The sequence below is a fragment of the Acinonyx jubatus genome, chromosome B3 (assembly GCF_027475565.1).
Source record: "Acinonyx jubatus isolate Ajub_Pintada_27869175 chromosome B3, VMU_Ajub_asm_v1.0, whole genome shotgun sequence".
NCBI classification, from domain to species: Eukaryota; Metazoa; Chordata; class Mammalia; order Carnivora; family Felidae; genus Acinonyx; species Acinonyx jubatus.
Genome location: NC_069386.1, coordinates 122,400,504 through 122,425,581, shown reverse-complemented (window position 1 = coordinate 122,425,581; position 25,078 = coordinate 122,400,504). Strand labels below are relative to the sequence as shown.

Genomic DNA, 25,078 nt, shown 5'->3' with positions numbered 1-25,078 from the left:
TAGGAAATAAATTGAAGAAGACCTACCAAATGTTAACAGTGGCTATCTCTGTATAATAGAAGGTGGACTGATTTATTGTTTGTGTGATTTTTTTTCTTCAACATGAAGAAATGAATAAACATTTTTAAAATTCAGAATAAATCAAAAATTATATACTTTTAAAAGGTAATAACATCATAACGTTATGGATATGAAACATGTAGGAGTTAAATCAGTATTTGTCAAAGTATAATCTGTAGTCATCTCATCAGATTTCACCTGGACTATTTGTTTAAAAATTCTGACTCTTGGATCTCATGTCACACCCACCTAATTAGGCTACCTTGGTGAGAGCTCAGGAACTTATATTGTAAACAAGCACTCTAAGTGGTTCTTTTGCACACTAGAATTTGAGAACAACCAGGGTAAAGGGCTTGCTCAGCTTATGCAGAGGGAAAACATTTTGTAGAGCAGAGGATAGAATAAAGTTGTAAGACTTCTGCGGTCTGGAATGAGTTTAGATGCAACGCTGGAAGTCACCTGGAGGGTGAAGTGAGTCTCACTAGTTACTAAGTCATTTCTCTTCATACTTGGCAAAATTCTCGCCCAGGTGCTCATGAGCTGGAGAGAAATTCTTACAGTCTTATTGGCTCTCATTGTTCTCTAAACTCAGTAAATTCCACTTTCTGGGATGGAAGCACAGCCTGTCATCTTCACCACTCTATCCCCAGCACCTAGCATGGTGCCAGGAAATTATAGATGCACAGTCAATACAGTAAAACCTTGGTTTGTAAGCATAATTCATTCCAGAAACATGCTTGTAATCCAAAACGCTCGTACATCAAAGTGAATTTCAAGAACCATTGGCTCAGTTGTGATCATGTGACATTCAGCATCACATACTACTTGTATTGCAAGACATTGCTCATTTATCAAGTTAAAATGTATTAGAAATGTTTGCTTGTCTTATAGAACACTCACAGAACAAGTTACTCACAATCCAAGGGTTTACTTTTGTTTAAGGAATGAAAATTGGTCTGCCAGGTGTATTTGAAACCTGGTGCTCTAAGGAAACCACCCAGGACTCAGGCCTGTGTCATTTACTTCTCCTCCCCTACCCACCTCTTATCCTTACAACCTGATGGCAAACCCAAGATTTGAGAAGTCAAAGTTGCTCATTGTTAGGAAATTCTGGGGCTCTTATATCTTAGAGATATGTGAGAAATTGTTGAAGTTTGAGGTTTACAGTTCTCTGGTTTTGGTTTCAGTACCTAAGAACACTCTTTATTTCCTGGAAAACAGGAGATTAATGAATTTTTTATGTCCTAATAGCATACATGGTTCTGTGTAAAGAGAAGAAAGTTCTTGTATTAGTGCTCTTCAGAGAAACAGAACCAGTAAGATACATGTATAGCTGTACGTATATAGATAAACATATTTATTTTGACGAGATGGCTTGGCTCACAGATTATGGAGGTGAAAAAGTCCCATAGTGTACCATCTACAAGCTGGAGACACAAGAAAACCCATAGTATAATTTAATTTGAGGCCTGAGAACTGGGGAAGCTAAGGGTATAAATCCTAGTCAGAGTGGCAGAAAATAGGAGATGAGATGTCCCAATTTAGGCTGGCAGAAAGCAAAAAGGGAATATTACCTCTTCCTTCACCTTTTTTTTTTTTTTTTTTTTTATCCAGGCCCTTGATGGTTTGGATGATGCCTATTTGAGAGGGTAATCTGCTTTACTGAGTCTATGATTCAAATGCTAATCTCCTCAGGAAACACCCTCACAGACACACCCAGAAATAAAGTTTATTTTGGGAACCTCATGACTAGTTGATCTGACACATAAAATTAACCATTACAATGCATTTCTTTTGGTAGGAATAGATGCTAAAAATACCTGTTGTAAAGGTGCAGTGATATTCCTTGTGAAGTGCCTGAGTTGCCTCTTAACTTGAATATATTTTGTCTTAGTTTCCTACGGCTGCTGTAACAAATTACTACAAATTTAGTGGCTTAAAACACATATTTCTTATAGTTCTGCAGATTCGAAGTATGACACGGGTGTGATTGGGCTAAAATCAAGATGTTGCCATAACTGTATTTCTTTTGGGCTCTAAGGGGCAGTCTGTTTCTTGACTTTTTCAGCTTCTAGAGAGTGTTTCATGTTCCTTAGCTTGTGGTCCCTTCCTCTATCTTCAGAGCTGTTACTGACTCCAGTCCCTGGGCTCTCCAAGTAATGGAGCCAAATGGGGCTAAATGAGAGTTTCCATGCAAGGCTTATGCTCCATCACAAGGGAAACAGCACAAGGAAAGTGTCCTTCATGCTGATTCTCAGAACAAAGGCCAGGAAACGTTTTTTTAAAGAGGCTAAAGCAGGAAAGGAGTGACATCTAAACATGTAGGGGTTGGGAGAGATACAGGAAGTTGGGCCCACAGTCAGAGTGGATAGAACATGTGCATGTCTCTTTAGCATGTTAAATCTCCACCCTGGGGTATGAATTTTAGTGTTATAATGAGAGAAAAAGTGGGTGAAAGGTCAGCACTGGGGTCTACTTTGGTGTAGACAGGTTAGGTTTGGTCTTCACCAGTCTTTGTAGTGAATCCTTCCTTTGGTAAACATCCTGCTTCTGCATTCTGTAAGACATGCTACTCAACAGGAATAGGGTTTCAGCCAACAAGTAAAGCTGGATTTCATGGTCACAGTTGAGGGAACCCAAGTGCAGTCCCTGCTCTGTCTCAAAGCCAGCAAACTGCATCTCTCTGGCTATTCTTCTGTATTCATATCTCTCTTTCTAATTCTAAACCCAATTGACAAAGGTTTTCCTGTTTTAAATACCCAGGTGATTAATTGGGCCCACCTGAATAACCTAGGATGATTTTATCATCCGAAGGTCCTTAACCTCAATCACATCTGAAGGTCCCTTTTGCTATGTAATTTACAAATTCACAGGTTCTAGGGATGAATATGTGGACATATATTGCGGATTCATTATTCCACCTACCACAGACCCTGTAAGACACCTACGTTTTAGGAATGTTTGGGGATATGGGTGAGTGAAGAAATGCTTCTTTTTCCATAACAGAGTACCTTTGTCCTGCAACTAAATCAGACAAATGTTCATACTGCAAATGCCAGAGGTTGCAAAGAATTTACTGCATAGAGAGGAAAAGGACTGAAGGCTTTATTTATAAACATGATGCTTCATTTGGCCTAAAAAAGTTGAACTGAGATTCTGTTCTTGCTGTGAGGATTTGACAGAGAAATAACTGTTTTAATGTAAACCAGTGTGCTCTTTACTTCAGTTGCAGAATCTGTACCTAATTCTCAACTAGGGTTATGGTATTTGAGTTGATGTTATTTGAAGTTTATGGACATTTGGACCATCAGGGATTGGAAACTTGAGATTCTGGAGTTAGACATTATCTATCATTGGAAATAAATTACTTCTGGCTGTATTTGTTTTTTAAAAAAGAAGGCAAGAAAAGATCTCTGACTGCAATATTATTGATATATATTAATGATGATCCTAAGATAAACCAAATATATAAGACTCTGAACAAGATTGCTGAAATTTAATTAAGACACAGTAAGGGGTTCAGTTGGTATATTTATACACTGTCAGTTATTTGCAGAAGAACGTTAATAATCTGAGAAGAGTGTGACCTATATTTGTCTGAGTATGTAAATAATAAAGTCCTTTTGCCAAAAGTTAAAGCTGTTTATAGCCTGTGGAGAATTTCATAGTAACTATTTTTATCCTGTCATTTCTGTGTATCTTATGTAAACATCACTCGAAGAGGATTATCTGCAAGCAGGAATTAGTTAGCATTAAAAATAAGACGTACTCATCAAGCTTTCAGCACAGATACCATTTTCCAAATTGACATGCTGTCAGAGGACTTCATGACTGCAAAGATATCATAATGAGAAAAAGGGGGCACATGCCTAAGTGATCCAAGTGTTCTTGCTTTCTACACAAATCTCTCTTGACAAGTGGAATGAATTCCCATGTATACTCCCAGGATGTGTCTGTGTGTGTGTTGTGTGTCTCTTTCTACCAATGATCAGCCGGTTTAACTATAAATCACTGAGAATGTTCTTTTATGTTCCTGAATCTTTAGATAGTGGAGCCAGCTGTTGATATGATTACCAATCCATGATACTAGTCAATATCCGGGAACATAAAAAGCAGGAACAAAGGGGTCCTGGATGTGTTTGTTGCCTACCAACATCCTGATTTCTGCCTCCTAAGTTTGGGAGTGAAAGGCCATCTAGTGTGGTGGTTAAGAGTGCGGTTCCAGATTAAGAAACCTAGTTGAAGATCCAGACTGCCACTTTTCAGTTGTGTGATATTGGGAAAGTCATGTAATTTTAAAGGACCTCAGTTTCCTCATCTATAAATACAGAGATAAAAATGCTACCTATTTCATAAGACTGTTCAGAGAAGTCACTTTACATATGTAGAATGCTCAGAACATTACCTGACAAACTGAACACTGAGTATTGCCAAATTGCTATTCTTGTTTGAGGTCATTTTGCCAGCAAACATTTTTATGAAGAGTTGTGCAAGTAACTTTTAAGGAAACTGAATTTTTTCCAGAAACATTTTTAGGACAGCAGCGTATTTGAAAGAAGGTATAGGATATGCTTTGAATAGTGAAAAAACGCTTCACTCTCAAGACACTAACATCTCCCATTCTTTCAGAGCAGGCCTGTATCTCCACAATATTTGATCAGCGGGTTATGTAATCAAGGAATATTCCTAACTTCTTTTATTTACATAAGTGATATAGGACTGGGACTAGGGTGAGGCTCTAGATTTAGGCATCAACCCCTTCCCAATTAGTGATATGTTAACACAATATTTAAGAAAAATAAAAATTAATGCAAGACGTCCATGATGAACACAAAATCAAAATTTAAATAACAGGATCAGCATTTCTGATTTTCCCTTTTGCCTCAACCTCAGTATGGCTTGTCATGGCACTGAGTAATGTACTCATACGTTCCATATAAAACTATTCAGGAATATATGTAAGATCAATGGTTAACATTAATGAATGACTCTATTCTAGACATTATGCTAAGTGATTTGTGTTTTTTTTTTCTTTTCAAAATTTTTATTTATTCTGAGAGAGAAATAAGGTGATCAAGGGAAGGAGCAGAGAGAGAGGAGAAAGAGAATTCCAAGCAGGCTCTGTGCTGTCAGGTCTTGAATTCATGAACCTCGAGATCATGACCTGAACCAAAATTAAGAGTTGGACACTTGGGGTGCCTGGGTGGCTCAGTCAGTTGAGCCTCCAACTCTTGATTTAGACTTGGGTCATGATCTCACAACTTCTTGAGCTCGAGCCCCACATCTGGCTCTGCACTGACAACATGGAACCTGCTTAGGATTCTGTCTCCCCTTTTCTCTGCACCTCCCCCACTCTTGCTGTCTCTTTCTCTCTCTAAATAAATAAATTAATTAAAAAAATAAAATAATTGGATGCTTAACTGAATGAGCCACCCAGGTGGCCTATGCTAAGTGCTTTCAATGAAGTGATTGAATTAGTATAAATACTCCCATTTGTACATCATTAAATTCAAATTAAGTGACTCCTGCCAAGTCAAATCCTTTGTTAGTATCATATGTTTTACTTCTACATACATTGTAAAGTCCATTTTATATTAATATTAATTTTATTTTAAGCAATTATCTTCCAAAGAAAGGAATTTAAAAAATGCAAAAAATAATTTTTGTATTTAGTCACATATTACCATTTCTGGTACTCTTTTGTTTTTGTGTAGGTTCATATTTCTGTCTGGTATCATTTTCCCTCTGTCTGAAAGATTACTAATGATAGATTCTTAAAATTTTTGTGTGTCTGAAAAAGTTTTAAATTCACTTTCTTTTTTGATATATATTTTTCCTGAGTATAGAAATGTAGAATTCTTGGTTGAAAGTGTTTGGTTTTTGTTTGTTTGTTTATTTATTAATTTGTTTCAGTACTTTTAAAGCTGTCACTACATTGTCTTCTTGCTTCCATAGTTTCTCAAAGGAAGTCTGCTGTAATTATTATCTTCAGTTTTCTATATGTAATGTGTTTTCCAGTGAATGTTTTTAAGATTTTCTCTTTATTACTGGTTTCAGCAATTTAAATGTGATTTGCATTGGATTGGTTTTCTTCATGTTGGGGTGTGGTGAACTTATTGGATCTGTGAGTTTAAGTTTTTATTAAATTCAGAAAATTTTTGCCAATATTTTTTTCAAATATTTCCCCTCTCCATTTGCATGTTAGATCATTTGATATTGTCCCACATTTATGGTATGTTCATATTTTAGTCTTTTTTTTTCTCTTTGTTTTATTTTGGATATTTTCTATTGCTCTATCTCCAAGTTTACTGATATTTTCTTCTTCAATGTCTAATCTATTTTCAATCCCATTCAGTGCATTTTTTCATGTCAGATATGGTTTGATTTGTGTTTTTTGCATACTCCATTTCTCTCTTTATCATGATCTTATTTTGTCCCTCTACCTTCTTGAAAACTTTTTTAGTTTTAATATCCTTGTCTACAAGTGTTGTCATATTTTAATTTCTGGACCTATTTCTATAGATTGATTTTTCTCTTAAAAATGTGTCAGAGTTTCCCCTTTATTTGCATGCCTGTAATTTTTGATCGGATGCTAACATTGTGAACCATATGTACTTGAATGATGAATTTTGTTTTATTTGTTAAGTACTATTTGGCTTTATTCTAGGTTACAATTAAATTTATTGTTTCAGTTTGATCCTCTTAAGCCTTGTTTTTAAGTTTCATTAGGACAGATCCAAAGGCAGCCTTCATTCTAAGACTAATTTAGCCCAACTTCTAAGGAAACGCCATACTGAGGACTCTACTCAATACCCCAGGTATAAGGAGATTTTCCTACTCAGTATGGTTGGAACAGAACTATTCTCAGTCCTGTGTGAGTTTCAGGAATTGTTCATTTCTTCTTCTCTTACCCTTGGATAGTTTCCTCTCACACACATGATCATCAGTATTTAGCCAAAAACTGAGGTCATCCCCTCTTCAGATTTCTGAGTGCTGCTCTCTGGGTAACCCCCTCTCTAGTACTCTGCCCTACTAATTCTAGCTTTTTTAGCCTCCTTGAGTTCCAATCTCTTGTCTCCTCAATTCAGAAAGACTTCCGGTTCTATTTGGGATCCCTTTTCTGTATTGCAACCTGGAAACACTGCACACAGTAGGCAGGGGCAATCATAGGGATCATTTTATTTGTCTCATTTTTCTCAAGGATCACTGGCCTGAGTTGCCAGTTGTCAAATATTTGAATAGCATTGTTTCATTACCCCCCCACCCTACCCCCCACCCCTCCTCTCTGACCTCCCTGGTTTTCTTATTTGAGGTAGGAGGATAAATCTGGTCTGTTACTTCCACATGACTGGCTGGGATTAGAAGTCCTCTGAAGGATAACTATTTAAAAGTTAAGGACATTTCATGTATTATGTAATCATCACAATCCTTACATTCTCATAGATTAAAAGACTGAGGGTCAAACAAGTGAAATTATGCTGAAGAATGATATAGCATAGAGGTTAAGAACATGGCTGAACAGCTAGCACCCTGAGTTCAAGTATTAGCTTTTCACTAACTAGCCATTTGAAACTCTCTTTCTGTTTCAACGTCAATAAAATAATAATATCATCTAATTCATACAGCTATTATATAGACTATACTTAACATGTCAGGTGCTAATATCTGTTCCTGGAAAATACTAATTTCTCAGTAAATGTTATTATTTTCAAAGTCACATGGCCTGTGGTGGAGCTGGGTCTAAAATGGGGCCTCTAGGGGTGCCTGGGTGGCTCAGTGGGTTGAGTGTCCGACTTCGGCTCAGGTCATGATCTCACGGTCTGTGAGTTTGAGCCCCGCATCGGGCTCTGTGCTGACAGCTCAGAGCCTGGAGCCTGTTTTGGATTCTGTGTCTCCTTCTCTCTTTGACCCTCCCCCATTCATGCTCTGTCTCTCTCTGTCTCAAAAATAAATAAATGTTAAAAAAAATTTTTTTTTAAATAAATAAAATGGGGTCTCTATTGCTCATTCAATTCTTGTGATTTCCTCTATTTCATGCTACTTCTGAGGAGTGAGGCTTATGAATGTGCTGTTATCAAAACAACTGGTGGAATCTGGTAAGCAAGTCTTAATAGACTTTCATTAACATCTGTGCATTGAAGATAGGTTCCCAAGTATTCAAATACTAGAACTAGTCATTTATAATGTAAAGTTACCCCCAGTGACACAAGTCAATTTAGGGTCAGTGGCTTCAGTATGGGAATATAAAAATTAAAGCTGGAGGGTCCTAGCTATCCCTGCTGCCAAGAGGAGGCCAGTATTTTGGTAACCTGCAAGCAAATGGTATAAATATCTTTGATGCATCATTTTCTTCTTTCCTTTTCCATATCAGGCCACTCTTTTGCCATATACCCACACTGTACTAATTCAACTAATGTCACACAGAAATATTTTGGATGGTGCCCTTGCCTGTATGGCAATGCCTATGGGGCTAGGTTTCTTCTGTAATTTCCTTTCAGGTTCAAAAATGTATGAAGGACTATTTCAATGGAAAAATTAATCTCTTTCATCATCACAGAGGTGTGTTTCTGCTTTGACATCTTGAGAACACAGAGATAAAGACATTGGATCTTTTTCTTCTATTCAAAGAAGAGAGGGGCACCTGGGTGGCTCAGTTGGTTAAGCATCAGACTTGGCTCAGGTCATGATCTCTTAGTGAGTTCGAGCCCAATGTCAGGCTCTGTGCTGACAGCTCAGAGCCTGGAGCCTGCTTCAGATTCTGTGTCTCCCTCTCTCTCTGCCTCTCCCCCATTCACGTTCTGTCTCTCTCTGTTTCAAAAATAAATAAACATTAAAAAAATACAAAGAGAAGGAGAGAAAGAAGACAGAGGATGTAGGAGAGAGAAAGAGCAAATAAGCCATGGAATAAAATGACATATTGAATAGAAACTTCCATTATATCTAAATGTTTATGAGAAACAAAATATTTAGAGTATCTCAAAATTATTTTACCTTAAACTTATTGGATAAGACTAAGCTTACTAGTAAACTCAGTGTTGGAAACTCCTGTAAAAGCCTCCAATGTCCTAAAGAAGATAAATAATTAGAGGACTAATGAGCTGCCACCCTTCCCTTTTCACCAGCTGATCTGTATTGTTAATCTATAAAAAAGATATCTGTTGGGGCGCCTGGGTGGCTCAGTCGGTTAAATGTCGAACTTTGGCTCACGTCATGATTTCCTGGTTCATGAGTTTGAGCCCCATGTCAGGCTCTGTGCTGACATTTCAGAGCCTGGAGACTCCTTTGGATTCTCATTGTCTCTCTCTCTCTCTCTCTCTCTCTCTCTCTCTCTCTGTCCCACTCCCACTTGAGTTGTCTCTATCTCTCTCAAAAATAAACATTTTTTAAAATTTAAAGAAAGATATTTGTTCTTTTCTGACCAACTCAGCCTTCTTTCCTCAAAATTCGTCTCAATTGATGTGGTTTCCTATCAAAAGGATTATTCTTTTAAGGCTAATCTGTGTTTTGTTTTGTTTTTTTACAATCTGGGGTCACTTCAGGCCTTTAAGGTTTTAGTGGGTTTAATTTTTTTTTTAATTTATGCATTTCTTTTGTGTCTCTGTCACTTCCCTTTATGAGTACATCTGAATGGAATTTCTTCACTTTAATTATAAGTCACTAGTGTCCTTCACAACTTGCTCCCCAAGCGATGAGAAGCAGCTGGTCCTTCCATGAGGTAGGGAAGCACCGAGATGGCCTCTTCCCTCTATGCTGAGAAGTCCTGTTAGGAATGTACCATGTTTAAATGTAAGTTCCTTTGTTTGTTTATCTACAATTTCATGACTGACCTTAGCTAAGTGGAACCTGATGAAAGAGAAGGGAAACTCTCATCACCATCCATTCTTTTGTTTTCTTGGCCCACTGAGTACATTTTCCCAAGTTTCTGGCATTTCATTTTAAAATTTATTTGGAACAATTTTTCTGTTGCATATTTAAAAACAAATGCATTATAAGTTCATTTGGGTTTTGCAAACAAACTTTGCAAAATGGTTAACTTTATAAGAAAAAGCACTTTGTGTTCTTAAAACTATTTTTTTCTTTTAGAATGGTGGAAATGGTGGTTTTGTAAGCAATCAAATCTGTAATCTTGAATGAAAATTGTACTCCACAAGGATCAGTGGACAATGAGGGGTCTTCTACTGGAACTTGGTACTTTATTAGCCTTTTAGCCTTGATTGTTTTAATTCCCTGGTGACCCATTTGGAAGTGAAGTAATTCATTTTCCATGCACCAATCTATTCTTGAGCAGATGGAGGCCACCAAACAAATTGAAGCAAAATGTCAAGTTATGTAGTGTTACCCCCACCACTTCTGAGAACATGACATGCTGCATCCAGTTGTTGCCCCAATCTCAAGGGTGTGCTTCTCTACACATTTGAAGTAGTTGTCATTAAATGATAAATATCATTATATAGACCCATGACTGGTTAAAGCTTGGAGTACATTCTAGAGGAAGGGTTTACTGCGTTTCCACAGTTTTCCTTATAGGGCACATCTTGGTTTTATAGAAGGGTATAACACAGAGGAAGTTTGGGTAAATAGATGCAGAAAATAAAATCTATTAAAATTGTAGGTTTTAATCTGATAAAGAAAGTTGCAATGTTGAATGTCTATTTATTTCCTACTGATGTTTTGCATTGATTTAGGATAGTGGTAGGAGGAGCCTCACAGTACCCAAATGCCCAACTTTATGTAGTGTTTACAACAGCAATGTACAACCTTGTTTGGGTATTGGAATGCATGTGTGGACCTGGAAAAAAAAAGTGCAAATGTCTAAGCTCTGTCCAAGACCTACTGAAAACAAATTAGGTGGAGGTCAGACCTGGATATCTGATTTCTTTCAAAAGTTCCACAAGTGTTTCTGATTGAGAACAGTGCACTCAAAAAAATTTTTTTTCAGTTGTTATCTTGGGAAGCTTTACCTTTCTATCCATACACTACAGAATTATCAGAAAAGTTCAAATAACAGTCCATTTCAAAGATTCTGGACAGCTTTTTAGAAATAGAAAGTTCTTAAAACTCTAGTTTGAGAATGACATGTTATATAGTAAGAACATCTCTTTCTTTAATCCTTTTACTCAACACACAAACAAACAAACAAAAACCACTCACTACCATCTGTCTTTATTGAGGATCTTCTCTGTCAAGCACCATGCTGGCTCTTTACATTTAATGTCTCATTCAATATTTACATTTATCCTATACTAAATGTAACTGTGTCCACTGTAGAGATAAGACACTTTGGGCAAAGACACATAGCAAAAGCCAGAATTTAAATTAATGATAATCTGATTTCAAAACTTGTTCTTTTTTTTTTTTTTTTTTACCAGCCACCCTCTCTCCTCATTTCTTTTCACCTTCCCCACCCTTTTCCTTTCAGCTCCTTTGTCCTTTAATTCTTGTTTTCTTTACCTTTCCATGCTATAATATCTGGAAAATGAGAGAGAAGGGTGCATATGTCTCACTAAAATTCTTGGTAACAGAGATTGTCTCAGTATTCTTGTAAACATTTCCACTTGGAGAAGTTCTCACAGTCACTGGATTTGACAAACCTCGGTCTGGTATCCTTTGACTAATGGAAATATTTATATTTTTTGACTGCTTCATTTTAAAGAATGTACTGGGATTTGCTCAAGAGAATATAAAAACCTGCTGTCCCTGTTTCCATTTCCCGACCCAGACATGACCCCAGTACATTAAAGCATCTGCTTTTGATTTCACATCTTTCTATCTTAAGGGCCATCTTTCTGAACTAGGGTTTAAAGTAGCTCAACAAGCAGCAAGTGTGAGATGAAGGCAATGAGGGAAGTGGTTCTGGTTGAAAAGCATAAATAACAGAACTATCTATGTAACCTGAACTTTGGTGTAGTCATCTACATTCATGGCCTCCCATTTACCCTTGCCATGGGCCCTGGTGCATCTAGCTGCTCATCTGCCTGTGTTTCTCAAGTACTGCCAAAGAATTGCAATATGACTTACCCTTTCTCCTCTAATCCACTTATGTTTCTCTCTAGGTGGGGCATGGGGAAAGGGGTCTGTGGCTAAAAACTACTATGCATGGGGCACCTGGGTGGCTCAGTCAGTTAAGGGTCCGACTTCAGCTCAGGTCATGATCTCATAGTTCATGAGTTCAAGCCCTACCATCAGGCTCTGTGCTAACAGCTTGGATCCTGGAGCCTGCTTTGGATTCTGTGTCTCTCTCCCTGCCCCTCCCCCACTCAAGCACGTGCACGTGCTCTCTCGCTCTCTTGCTCTCAAAAATAAACATTAAAAAATTTTAAAAACTATGCAAAATAAGACAGCTTAAAAACAAATATGAGTTATGGAGAAAAGCTTTGAACCTTTCTGACGTGGAGATGTAGATATTTACTTAAGTAAGATTCTGCATGATATTTTATAGTATTCATCTAGAAATTATAGAGGAAGCTAGTTGTAGATTCAGGGAACGTGAAGGTAAACAACTTGATCAATTTGAGAACTGAAGAAATTGACCAAGCTGGCAAGAATTCAATATCTCTGCCTAGTGAATATTCTGCACACAATTAGTTCATACTTAATAAATATGGGCTAGTAGAGTATGCAACCAAAGAAGACTAAAAGGAGGTAATACAGTTGATAACTCAAAGCCACAATGTGGTTATGTGGAGTCAGAAATGTCCATTTCTACCTTGGGCAAGTGACACATCATTCCTGAAATTGCTGCTGCTTTTGCAAAATGAGATTTATGATACATACAATGGAATATTATTCATCCATAAAAAAGAATGCAATCTTGCCATTTGCAATGATATGGATGGAGTTACAGAGCATTGTGCTAAGTAAAATAAGTAAGAGAAAGACAAGTACCATGTTATTTCACATATGTGGAATTTAAGAAACAAAACAGATGAGCAAAAGGGAAAAAGAGAGAGAGGCAAACTAAGAAATAGACTCTTAATTACAGACAACAAAATGATAGTTACCAGAGGGGAGGTAAGTGGGGAGATGGGTTAAATAGATGGTGGAGATTAAGGAGTGCAGCACTGGGTGATTAAAATAAAAACTTAAAATAATAAAACAAAATGAGGTTTATGATACCTACGTCACAGATTGTTATGAGGATCAACTGAAATGATACATGTGAAAGAACTTCAGAAATTATAGACTATGAATAATCAGGGAAGTATGAGAATCCCAAATCATAGATATGTAGTATGGATTCAATTAAAGCTTTGGTAGAGAGTCATGAAAGGGAAATTAATAGGAGTAAAGCTACACAGACTACATATGTTTGGACCTAAAAGTTAGTGCTGTTGTTGAAGACAAAAACTTTGGTTGAAGTAGATAATTGATTTAGAGAAAGGACCGTGTCATGTTAATACTTACAGTTCTGGTTCCAGCAGGGTCTTCCCTGGAGTAGATGTTTAGTGCATGTTAGAAAAGATAGGTGAATTGATGAACAGATGGATGTGTGACTACATAGCTCTAGTTCATTTTTAGGTTCAGAAGTGGAGAAGCAGTTTTTAATATTCTCTTTAGCTCAGCCCAATATGGTTTTATAAGAAAACCAACATCATGACTTTTACTAAATATTTTTTTTTAAGACTGCGGTGTTTACCTCATTTTCTAGAAAGACAGGTGATGACATGAAATACTGCTGAGAAAACAAGGCTTATACTTTGTGATTGTAAACCACATTTTCTGAATTAGTATTGCCGTCAGCCAATGAGACCAAGCTGACTGTTAAGTGACTTTTAAATCACGTAAGAGGTATAAAGACTATGCCATCAGCCAGTTTTATCACATACCATAGAATGGTGCCTCCTAACAATGGGAACCAATATCCTTATTGGGCATTAGGGTAGAAAGGAGGTAGCAGTCTTTGTTGGGGAGGCAGCTTTATACAGAATTGGGGCAATTATGATTGAGACATTTACACTAAGTTCCAAGACTTATTTGAACCTATCAGAATTTCAAAAGCACCAATGTGCTGTATCTCATGATTTGTGTTTTCATTTTGGTAGGCTTGAGTTTTTGTGGCCTTGCATTTTGCCCATTAACATTTTTCACAAAGAATGATTGTGTGTTTGTAGATAGGCATCCAGACTATTGGTGAATTCAACCAAGTAGCTTTTTCATTGCACAAACTTGTTTTGATAGTTTAAATACCCCACAAGAAAGCAAGATAAAAAAATTGACCCCTGGAGGCTAACAAGATAGACATGAAACTCTATGAAAGCAATCCAACTCCTATTATTGCTCTCATAGGGATACTTTCTTGGGATATGTGAATGCATCAAGTTTAAGCATGCTCAAAAGAAATACGAGCAGATGTAGACAAAGAAGTTTAGTTATCAGGTCTGTCTATGTCCATAGGGCAACACATGTCAGTGAAAGATGCTTCCTGATGACTGGACAGTCAGTCTCCAGTAATAAAATCATAATTATAGTACCTAATGTGTAAAGGAGAGAGAGACCTGGGATTATGGGCAGTAAAGGATGAATCCGGGCACATAGATATTACTTGAAGCCTATATCCACGTGTCTTGGTTTAACAGGTAAAAACCCATTCCCTTCCTTTTCTCATCTTGAAGACCTTAAAGAATCCCTAGGGTATAAGAGCAAATAGGTGATCCAGTTACAGTATTATTAGGTGAAATGTGGGTATAGAGACCCTTTCCACTATTTACTTATTTATCAATAAATATTTATTGATCAGATACTATGTGCAGAGAGCTTTCTAGGTGCTTGGGTTACAGCAATGAACACAACAAAATCCTTGCCCATATGCAGCTTACATTCTGGTGGGGAGGACCAATAGTGACCAATCAACCACATGAACACATGCATTATAATGCCAAATAAGGATAAGTAGGACGAAGAAATACAAAGTAGGCTAACAAGATAGAGATGACCTGGGATAGCCATGTTAGAGGATGTGGTCAAGGAAGGTTTCTCTGAGAAGTTGAGGTTGGAGGAGAGAACTGAATGAAATGAGGGAGCAAGTTGGATAATGTTATAAGAGGATGGAGCAGCAAGTGCAGAAACCTGGAGGTGATTGGCCTTAGATTTTTAGAGAAGGAGAAGGGAAGTGAGTGTGCCTTAAGTTGGAAGGGTCACAGGAAGAAAATGAGACTAGAGAAACAGGCAGGCAGCAAGAGAATCAGGGACCTCCATGTAGGTCATGGTTCAAATTTGGGTATCATTCTAAGTGTGCTGAGAAGCTATCAAAGGGTTTTGAGCTGGTGAACAATATGATCTCATTTGTATTTTAAATTCATCTTTCTTCTCCCAAACAGGGACTAAACTTCTTGGGTCAGCCATGGTTTGAAAGCAGAACCAATTATCTCTCTCCCCTCTCATGATCTCTAGCCTAAAAGAATATGCACTCCTCATGGATGGAGACTACCTACATCTCTACTATTATTGTTCCCAGTGCTTTGCCTTATCTTGGCACTACATGGGTACTTGGCAACTACTGAATATATTCTGGAGGGGTGGGTGAGGGAAATTTCTTAGACTGGGGCCGATATATCTTTGCCTATTATGAATTAGGACCCCTCTCATAGATGGGTCAGTCCCCAAGAAGCATGAATTGGGTATCTTATGTTTTCTAGAGTTTCCTAAGTGATTTCCTGGGATTGTGGGAAGATCGTTATAATAGCGACCATATAGAACTTGCAGCGATATATGGAGGGAACTTTGAAAGCATCTCATGAAATGGAGATGAGAAATTTGAGTCATACAGAAAGTTTGGCTTGAGACCGGAGACCAAGACTACATCAGTTAGCTGGTCAATTTGTTGTCATTTCTCGAAAGGCACTTTGCAGATTTAAACTATGTAAACATTAAATTTTTTCTTCCTCCTTGTCAGTATAAAATGTATTTGATAAGGTCATGAGTGTTGGGTAAGAAATAGGTCTTTCTTCTTTGATGGGCCCCTCTGGAGACTTGTCTTGACCTGTGTCCATAAAATCACCCTTTCCTAGCTACATAAAAGAAACAAATCTGTGCAAGCCTCCTCATAATTTTGACTTGTGGGTGTCAGACAAGTCTGTGAGCTCCCGCCCTTATTATAAACACCATCTCCAGAGGAGGCAAACGTTCTTAATTTTTACAGTCACGATGCAGTCATGCTTTGAGATCATCTGACAAGTGCTGTAGAAGCACAAAGCATTATTACTATCATTAAGGCAGTAATGACTATGATTATAATGCAGTTAGGGGAGCTGAGGAGGAATGGTAGTTAAGGGTGAGTAAGCTTTACCCCCCATATATCTAAGTAAGATTTGCAGTATCAGAAACATGTATGTGTGTGCATGTGTGTATGTGGTGGGCACAGAGAGGCAGATGATATTGAGATATCATTACTGGAGGATATGTACTGAAATCCATTTTAGTGAAAATTTTCAGAAAACATCATTCTATTCCATTCTACTTAAAACCTAGAGCACAGCTTTGCTTTGTTTCAGTAGTAATGTATTGGTAGAAATGTGATTTCCCTGCATATCACTTGGAATGTGATGGTGACCTCAGAAGCTCTGGATGTAGCAGAAGGTTGTGATATAAAGTATTTATTTCAGATATTACTCTAACTGCTCTGCAGAACAAAAGGAGGATGTGACAGAAAGTCTGTAGTTTGGCATTTTGTCATTTACTCTGTTTTCCCACTTTCTTCCTTGATCTCCATTTAAGAGAATCTGTGATTCTGAAAAACTAACATTTACTCATTCAATAAGCATTTATGAAATATCTATTAAATGCCATGCCTGGTGTTAGCTTGTAGGATTAATAGGATGAATATGATTTGATCCTTGCCTTAAAGGTGTTACAGGTTAGTGAGAGAGTCAGACAAGAATATCAATGGGTTTGATGTGTTAAAGACAAGCTTTTCCATTGCCAGAGCACCATGATCAAATCTACATCTTGGATGTCTCCCTTTGGGGTCAGTGTGTAGGATGGATTTAAGTGAAGTGAACTGGAAGCAGGGAGAACCTGATCAAGGCCATTTCAGAAGTACAGGTGAGAGATAACTGTTAAGTTCTTGAAAGATTTTTCATCTCTGAAACCCAAATACTTGACATTATTTATTATGAGACCAAATGAAGGGAAGGACTGGTTTGTAGGATTCACATAGTTTGTGTGGTTGGTATCTTTAATTCTTTGCCCTGGCTGTGAGTGGAAGTGAAGAGTGATTGTTTCACAGGGGTGGGAAATGCCTGGATGTTTCCTCTGAGTTGGAGAAGTTCTGTGCAACTGAGAAATTGACTTAGAAATATTTTGTGAGTTCTTATAGAGGGCTAGAGTTGCATGTCACATTTTGGACGTGGTCCTAAATGTTGCCTAAGAGAGCATGCACAATGATAATGACCAAAATAATTACTTATTTTCTATCAGATTGGATTGTTAATGGAGATTTTAGAGACTTTCTTTCAGAATTTGAGAATTATTTTAGTGGAGAGAAAGAAAAAGACCATGGGCATTGAGACTCCATCTGCCTTGCCTGGGGTTGATACAGTGGGTTTTAGGAGAAGACCTTGGGTCATTTATTTCAGGCAGAGGGTCCAGCAAGTAAATAAACTCATAAGGCTGTACAAGATGTACTCTATAAATTCTTCCCTATCCTGAACGAGCTATAAAGCCCATGACCTTTAAGATTTTAAAGAAGCTAATTGTTTTGAACTTATAATTTGAAAAGATGGAGTTTGCCTTTATATCACTGGGAAAACTTTAATCCCTATGAATTAATGCTGCAGAGTATGTTTACAAGGGTCATGTTTTACCCACTTAGAGATCAAACAGCTTTGGGAGGACTTTTGAAACTTTGCTTGTATGCAAATATTTGCTGTTGATTACAAAAGAGGCTTAATTGAAGTCAGCCTAACTTTGCACCAGACCTGAGTAATAGAGTATGGGGACCAGCTATTTTCCATTCTCTCTCCAAGTGTGGAAAAGATGAATGACTTTAAATATAGCCAGGAAAGATAAAGTCAACAAGCTCTGTTCTTAATACAAGTAATATAACAAACAACAGTAGAAGACTGAGATTGAATCAAGAAAAAAATCTTGTTAGCCATTGCAAGGTGACCTGAAAGAGCCAGCCTCAGTTTTGCCAAACTCTTCCTAAGAGTTTCAATAACATAAGAGTCTGCTACCTTTTAGGGATGCTTTCATATATGGTGAAGGGACTGGGTAAGCTCTTTTAGTTCTGTATTAACAAAATTATATTTAATTGGAAATTACCCTTGAAGCATTTGTGGAAGTGTGGACTATTTTTGAATTTAAAGGTGATATTTATTTATTGCCTGTAACTAAGAAAAGGCTTTCTAACTTCATTGTCAGAAAGTACCTTTGCCAGAGCAGAAATAACATGGGTTGCATAGGGACACTCCATGATATGAAAGCACTGCCTCCTACAGCTATATAAGCATTTTTCTTTTCATATCTTCAGAAGAAACAGAAATGATTGCCCATGGAAACCTGTAAGTGTAATTTGCCTCATATTTATTAATATCTTCTATTGTGATAGGTGCCATGCTAAATGTTCACGTGCATGATCTCATTGCATCATATTTTATTAAATGAAGAAATAGAAAAATAGTGACTTTTTTTCAGAGACATATAACTAAAATGAGGCAGAATAAAATTTCTGAGTTTGAGATTCAGGTTTCTTTCCTGTGCATCTGTGGTCTTCTACTCACTGACACACTGCTGATTACTCTCTGGCTGTCAGGCTGAGCTCCAAGCAATAGCTCTATCCCACCCACCACCTCCTTCAACACCAGCTGTATCCCCCTCAAGCTAAGCTGTCCTACACATTGAAAGTTTCCATCTCTGCTTTTAATTCCTCCCCTGTTATCTCCATCCATACCTAGTATTGAGACCACAACTTCTGGTTCCCTGAAATTTTGGTTTCAGAGGCCTTTTTAATACATACACTGCTACAATGTAAAGAAGCATGCTATAGTTCTAACACCCAGATATATCTCAAATCTGTCAAATTTCCTCTATTAGCACATTTTTGATCCTAGATCAAGCCATCATCTTGAAAGAGACAAAAGTCTGGACTGCTGTAAAAGTTTTCTCATACTTTGCGATTCAGAGCATGGTCCTTGGACCAGTAGCATCTGCATTACTTAGGAGCTTATTAGAAATGCAGAATCTCAAAAAAAAAAAAAAATGCAGAATCTCATGCCCCACCCTGGACTTGGAGACACAGAATCTGCTTTTAACCAGATCACCAGATGTTCATGTGTACTTTAAAGTTAGAGAATCAGTGTTCTAACAGACCTCCCCATACTTTTATTGCCTCCTCCATTACATTCTCCCCCTTGTATCCAGTGTGATCTTTTAAAAATATAAAAATGTTCATGCCATTTCTCTAAAGTTCTTTAATGGCATCCCATCTCACTTATTATAAAGCCCAAAGTTTTTACAAGAACTTACAAAGTCCTGCAAGATCTGATTCTTACCGACTCCCAGGCACACTGACTTCCCCTTCCTTTCAGCTTTTAAAACACACCAAGCTTGGTTTTACCCACAAGACTTGCCTCATTATTTCCTTTACTTGAATACTCCCCTTCTGCTCTTGGTATAATCTTAATTTTCTTAACCTTTCATTTCCACTTAGAAGTCACCTCTTAGAGAAAATTTACCTGAATACTGTAAGGAGGTTCCTCCAGTTTTTCTTTATTATAACCATGTTGGTTTCCTTTAGAACATATATCTCAATTTGCCATTATATTATCTATTTATTTCCCTAACAACTGTCCATTTCCCTTCTTGGACCATATAACAGTAAAACCCATGACTACTTCCCTAGCCCTTAACACAGTGAATGAGAAGTGAATAAATATCTGTTCAACAAATGAATAAACCATAGTATAGTTATGCTTCTTGCTCATTGAATTTTTTTCAGGAGTATATAATCAAAAAGAAATCATTAGTGTTTATAATTCCTGCAATTGTTACTAGTTTGTTTTTTTTTTTTTTGTCATTTTTACCTGGATTATGCTTAGTTAGTTATACAGATTCTGGAATACCAGAATCTAATCCTTAATACCAACTTTAAACATTATTGGTATAGTGATTTTTGTTTTTAAGCTATTTGCAAATGTGAGCTAGTTCTTATTTATCTACTTTATCCAACAAATATTGTCCTTATATCAAATATCTGGCCATTTCCTTAATGGAAAACAGAAAATGTTGTCTACAAGTATAATTGCTTTGGACCAGGGTTGATCAGGAAACATATTGAACAAATATTCAAATATTGTTTTTTCCTTTCTTTTCTTTTTTAAGAGTATTGTAAAGGATGTAGGGGTAATGAGTTCAAGGGCTGATGTCTTGAAATATTAGGCTGCAACTGATGGTTAACCCAGGGTCAGAAAAAGAAAACTCCCTTGTGATGTATCATTACACAATTGCATAAAGCACATGTGTAATAGAGACTTATATCTTCCCCTGGAACATCTGGCATTACTCATCATGAGAAGCAGGTGCCTAGGTTGGATGGACCATATGTCCTTTCCAGGATGACACATTTCTGTTGTTTCTGGGTTGCATTTGAATTTTATTTGGCTCTTGTCAACCCAAGCACATTAATGATCAGAATGATAATGTAGAGAAAGATTGCCTAAGAATGACGGTAAACAAGGTAGTTGTTGCTTCTGGTATGATGAGGTTCTGGATTGCAGAAAACTTAGTAAGCCACCCTGTGATTGACAACTCATGACAGTCCAGATGTAATGCTTGTATACTTGCTCTGACAAGTTGAGTCACAGCTTCCATGGATGGAACTTGTCTCCAAATGGAGGGTTTGCCTGCTAGCTAGCCAAAGTCTTTGTTCAGTCTTAGCCAACCATGGGTCACAGTGTCATAAAAGTTTACTGAGTTGTACCCATTCCCCTCACATAAGCTGTTGTGGCTCAAAAGATGAAGGTTGGTGAAAGTACTGGAACAAAGTTTATAAATGTACAATACTTCAGCCGGGGTACATCTTGGTAAACTCATTAAGAGAACATCGTGAAGTCACCTGTCCTGTTGTGCTGTTCTCCCTTGCTTTACTCCAGCGTTGTGTTAAATCACTGACTGTTAGATTTCCACGATGAAAACCCTCTGGTTATCTGGGTCCATGCACACTGCTTGTATTGTGATCTTTCTGAATCCCGTGTGGAGTTTGGCAGGAACTTAATATTTGAAGTTCTAATAGTCATAGTGTTTCTCCAGGTGTGGTGTGCTGATTATCTGTTTTGCAATTACCTTCTGAAAAGCCTAGATTTTTGGCACTGCCCCCACAGATCTACTGAATCGAGGTCCTGACATAAAGATTCAAAGTCTGTGTTGTCAACAAATGTTCCAGATAACCCTTATGAATTCTGAAGTCTGAGAACTAGCTTCTCTTGAAATTAAGTGTGCTATTTTAAAATTATCTTCCAATAGGCTTTAAATAGAATTGGGGGTTCAAATAATCAACTTTAAAAATAAAGGTTTCATGGATTACCAATAGCTCTACAATGCATTCTTGGCTTGTCAGCTATGACACTAATAAAAATTATCCTAAAGTTAATCCATAGAAATGTAAATGTCTGAGTCCTGCTCAAAAGTGATTCTTTATAAAACAAAGACTTATTTTCAGGGATGGTATACATGATTTGGAGTGCATGCATGTGTGTGTATCTGTGTGTGAGTCTATTTGTGCATGTTTGCATATGTGTGTAAGAAGAAAGTTAATTGGGGGCCTGTTGTTTCTGAGCATTTTGGATCACTCCTTTTTATCCCAGGTTAAATACTTATGGAATCCTAAGAGGAATTCATCTTTTTTTCCTTTAGTGAAATGATTTTAAGAGATTTTCTTTTGTCATTTTCTTTTTGCAAATGAATAGATATCCACTATACCTTAGCTTTTTTCATGGCTCTTGTTTATTTTTCTTTAAAAATCTGTAGTGCAAAGACACAAAAACCATCATTTAAAAATCAGTCAAGGTGCTTTTAGTCCTCACTGCTACAGGTCATTTCTTAGAAATGTTTATTGAACTGTGATATATACAACTGAAAATATACAAACTAAGCGTCACATTTAACCAATACTGACATCAAGCAACAGAACCTCATTGATAACCCAGAAATCCCTTTGTCCCTTATTTCAGTCACCAAAACTTTCCAAGAAAAGTCATTTTCCTCATGGCCAGAAGTAACTTTATTTCTAAAATACATCTAATCATTTTACTTATTTTTTACTGTAAATATTAATCTTTCTTTACATATTGGAATCTTTAGCGTCTTAATGATCCATATGAATTCAATCTGAACTTTCCTGACTACATGCTGACTTTTCAAAAACCCTTTTGTTTTGCTAATTTTATAATTCTAGAATTTTTATTTCATTGAGTGGCATTCTCTATGTTCAACTTGAATAATTTCTGGTTGCTCCATGTTTTGTTTCTAACCTGGAATGTACAACTTAAAATTTCAGGGTGGCATTAGCTATGTAGTTAATATCAATTATGGAATACTTCAGACAATTGTTTGAACTATATTAGCTTAAAACAAGTGGTTGACTTTTTTTTTTTTTTTTTTACCATTTATCTAATGGGAAAACTTGGTCAACAAACAAACCAATTGGTTGGATAGAATAGATTCAGTGCAATAATTTATTAGAGCTAGGAATAATTCATTAAGAATTAATATTTGGTGTGTTAGGGAACCACAAATAAAAATAAATATGGCACTCCTAGGGACTTCCCATGATTTTCAGGTTTAGTCATAAATCACATGGGCATTCCCAGCACCAGGCAAGCCTATTGTCTCTAGGATTAAAAAGAAAAGGGATCATGGGGATGTGAAAAGAGTACTTACTGTACTTGGGGTCTTGAAACCTTGTGTGACCAAAGGCAAGTTATATAATCTCACTGAGAGTCAGTTTCTAGATATATGAAATGAGGATGATAATATTTTCCTTGAAAAGTTGTGGTGAGAGGTAAGTAAGATTAATGTTTCTAACCATCTAAGAAAATTCCTGGACATAGACATTGCTCAATCAGTGTGGCTTTCATCTCTCAGCATAGCAGTCTTTTTCAAAGAGGCTTAACATGGGAGGCCTATTCTATTGGAAAACAAAAAGCACTATACCTTTTCCATACATTTTCTATTTATTTATTTCTTATTCCAAAACAAATGCATGCTAGTTACATAAAAATTTGGAAATAGAGTTATACCAAAGAACTCCCATACTCTCAGAGATAGCCACAGTAAATATTGGTTGTAAGCATCGCCCTTACCATGTACTTTCTTAGTATTCCTCCAAATGCTCTGTACATAGTAGGTCTATCAGTGCTTCCAGAACTGAACTTTTTCCAAAAATATATGAAAGTGGTTATAAATCCTTTATGAACATTAATTATTGGCTTAGTGTGAAACCCAGCAGACTTTCTTGTCTACCTGCTATTTTTTTCAATCCTCAAGGACAGATACTTGTCCTATTAACTTCTCAAATAGCTCTAGGGACAGAAATTATAAGAGGATAGGTCTATAGAGCAGATGTTAATAAAATAAATCACTTAAAAACTACTTTATTAGACTTTCATTGAATTTTAAAATTAAAGCTGGGTTTTTATTTTCTTTTTAAAGGAATACAGCAGGGTGGGAAGAACTGAATTAGGAATCCCATGAGCTGAGTTGTAGCCCCTGCTCATTCATTCATTCATTTCCCTGCCTTGAGATCTAGGTAAGTAACACAATTTCTGTCACCTTGTAAAAGCTGAGGCAATAATGCCTGCCTTGCTTTCCTCTTATGTGGTGAATGTAGAGCTCAATTGTGATAATGTATGTAGTAATGTTTTTTGTGCACCAATGTGCTATAAACTTTTTGTGTTGATATGGTATTAATAGGAAAATTAGTATGTATAACATTAACATAAATATTTCTTTTGGGCTATATGTGCAAAACACCAGAATTTACTTTATTTTGATTTTATTTCTCAAAGTGGTTTATACCTATATCCTTAGTCATATGGATGAGTAGATAGAGGCTGAGTGCTATACCTCACAGTACAAAATTCCCCGACTTCCTATAACTTTTGTGGATTATCATATCACTTCTTTACTATGTGCCAGTCTAAAAATTCAGAAAGCAGAATTTTAAAAAAAAGGATAATAATACATTTTCCAGCCCTTATCTTACCCAGGAATAGAGTTCCATTTATATTACCATTAGTCTCTTTATATACTTTGATACAACATGATGATAATAACTGTTATCCCAAGCATTAAATGGGCTACTTAGCATTTGGGGAAACAATAGCATTAACCACTTAAAATTATAATCATGCATCCCCTAGACATGTTGTAACATTTCTGTGTCTTTGTGCAGAAAAAATATACATTTTGAAATCAGAACAAACTGTTTTTGAACTTGCTACACTTCACCAGCGATGTGACTTTGGGGGTAAGTTATCATCCCTTCTGAATCTCAGCTTTAACATTAGGATTATATGAAATGGTGTATATAGTATACCTAGGACAGTGCTTGGCACATTTTTGGCATTCTCTAAGTATTAGTTCCCTTTTCCTTCTCATCATGACACCAAAATGTTTACTTATTTTAACAGATATGAATGTTTGATAACTTAGAATAACATGAAAAATTTATCTCATTTATGTTTCCAAGGCATAGTATAAAAATCCATGCTTTTATTTGCATGGATTAAGAGGCAAAGAATTATATTTTCAAACAAGACATTTTCTTGGGAATTTGTTTACCTTGCATAATGCAAACATAAGCTACAATTGGGTTAATGACCTAAATGTGAAGCTAAAGCCACAGAGGAAATAGGAGAAATATTTTAATCATAGGAGGATATTTTAATCATCTTGGATTGGAAAAAGTTTCCCTTTACATGATAGCAACTCAGGGATCATAAAAGAAACATATGTCACATTTCATTGCACTAAAATTTAAGACCCCTGTCAAAAAAAGTAACCATAAAACAAAGGGTAAACT

General features: G+C 36.7%; 2 long non-coding RNA genes across 3 annotated transcripts in view; one reads left to right on the top strand and one right to left on the bottom strand.

Annotated features, from left to right (window-relative positions):
- Positions 1–24,897, top strand: part of LOC128316089 (uncharacterized) — a 91,858-nt gene extending 66,961 nt beyond the window's left edge. The window contains exons 3-4 of the long non-coding RNA XR_008299567.1: positions 23,707–23,803; positions 24,449–24,897. This is a non-coding gene — a long non-coding RNA (uncharacterized LOC128316089). The remainder of the gene's footprint in view (positions 1–23,706; positions 23,804–24,448) is intronic.
- The window catches only part of LOC128316088 (uncharacterized), a 51,969-nt gene that overhangs the window by 12,510 nt on the left and 14,381 nt on the right, over positions 1–25,078 (bottom strand). The gene's annotated exons all lie outside the window — the stretch shown is intronic.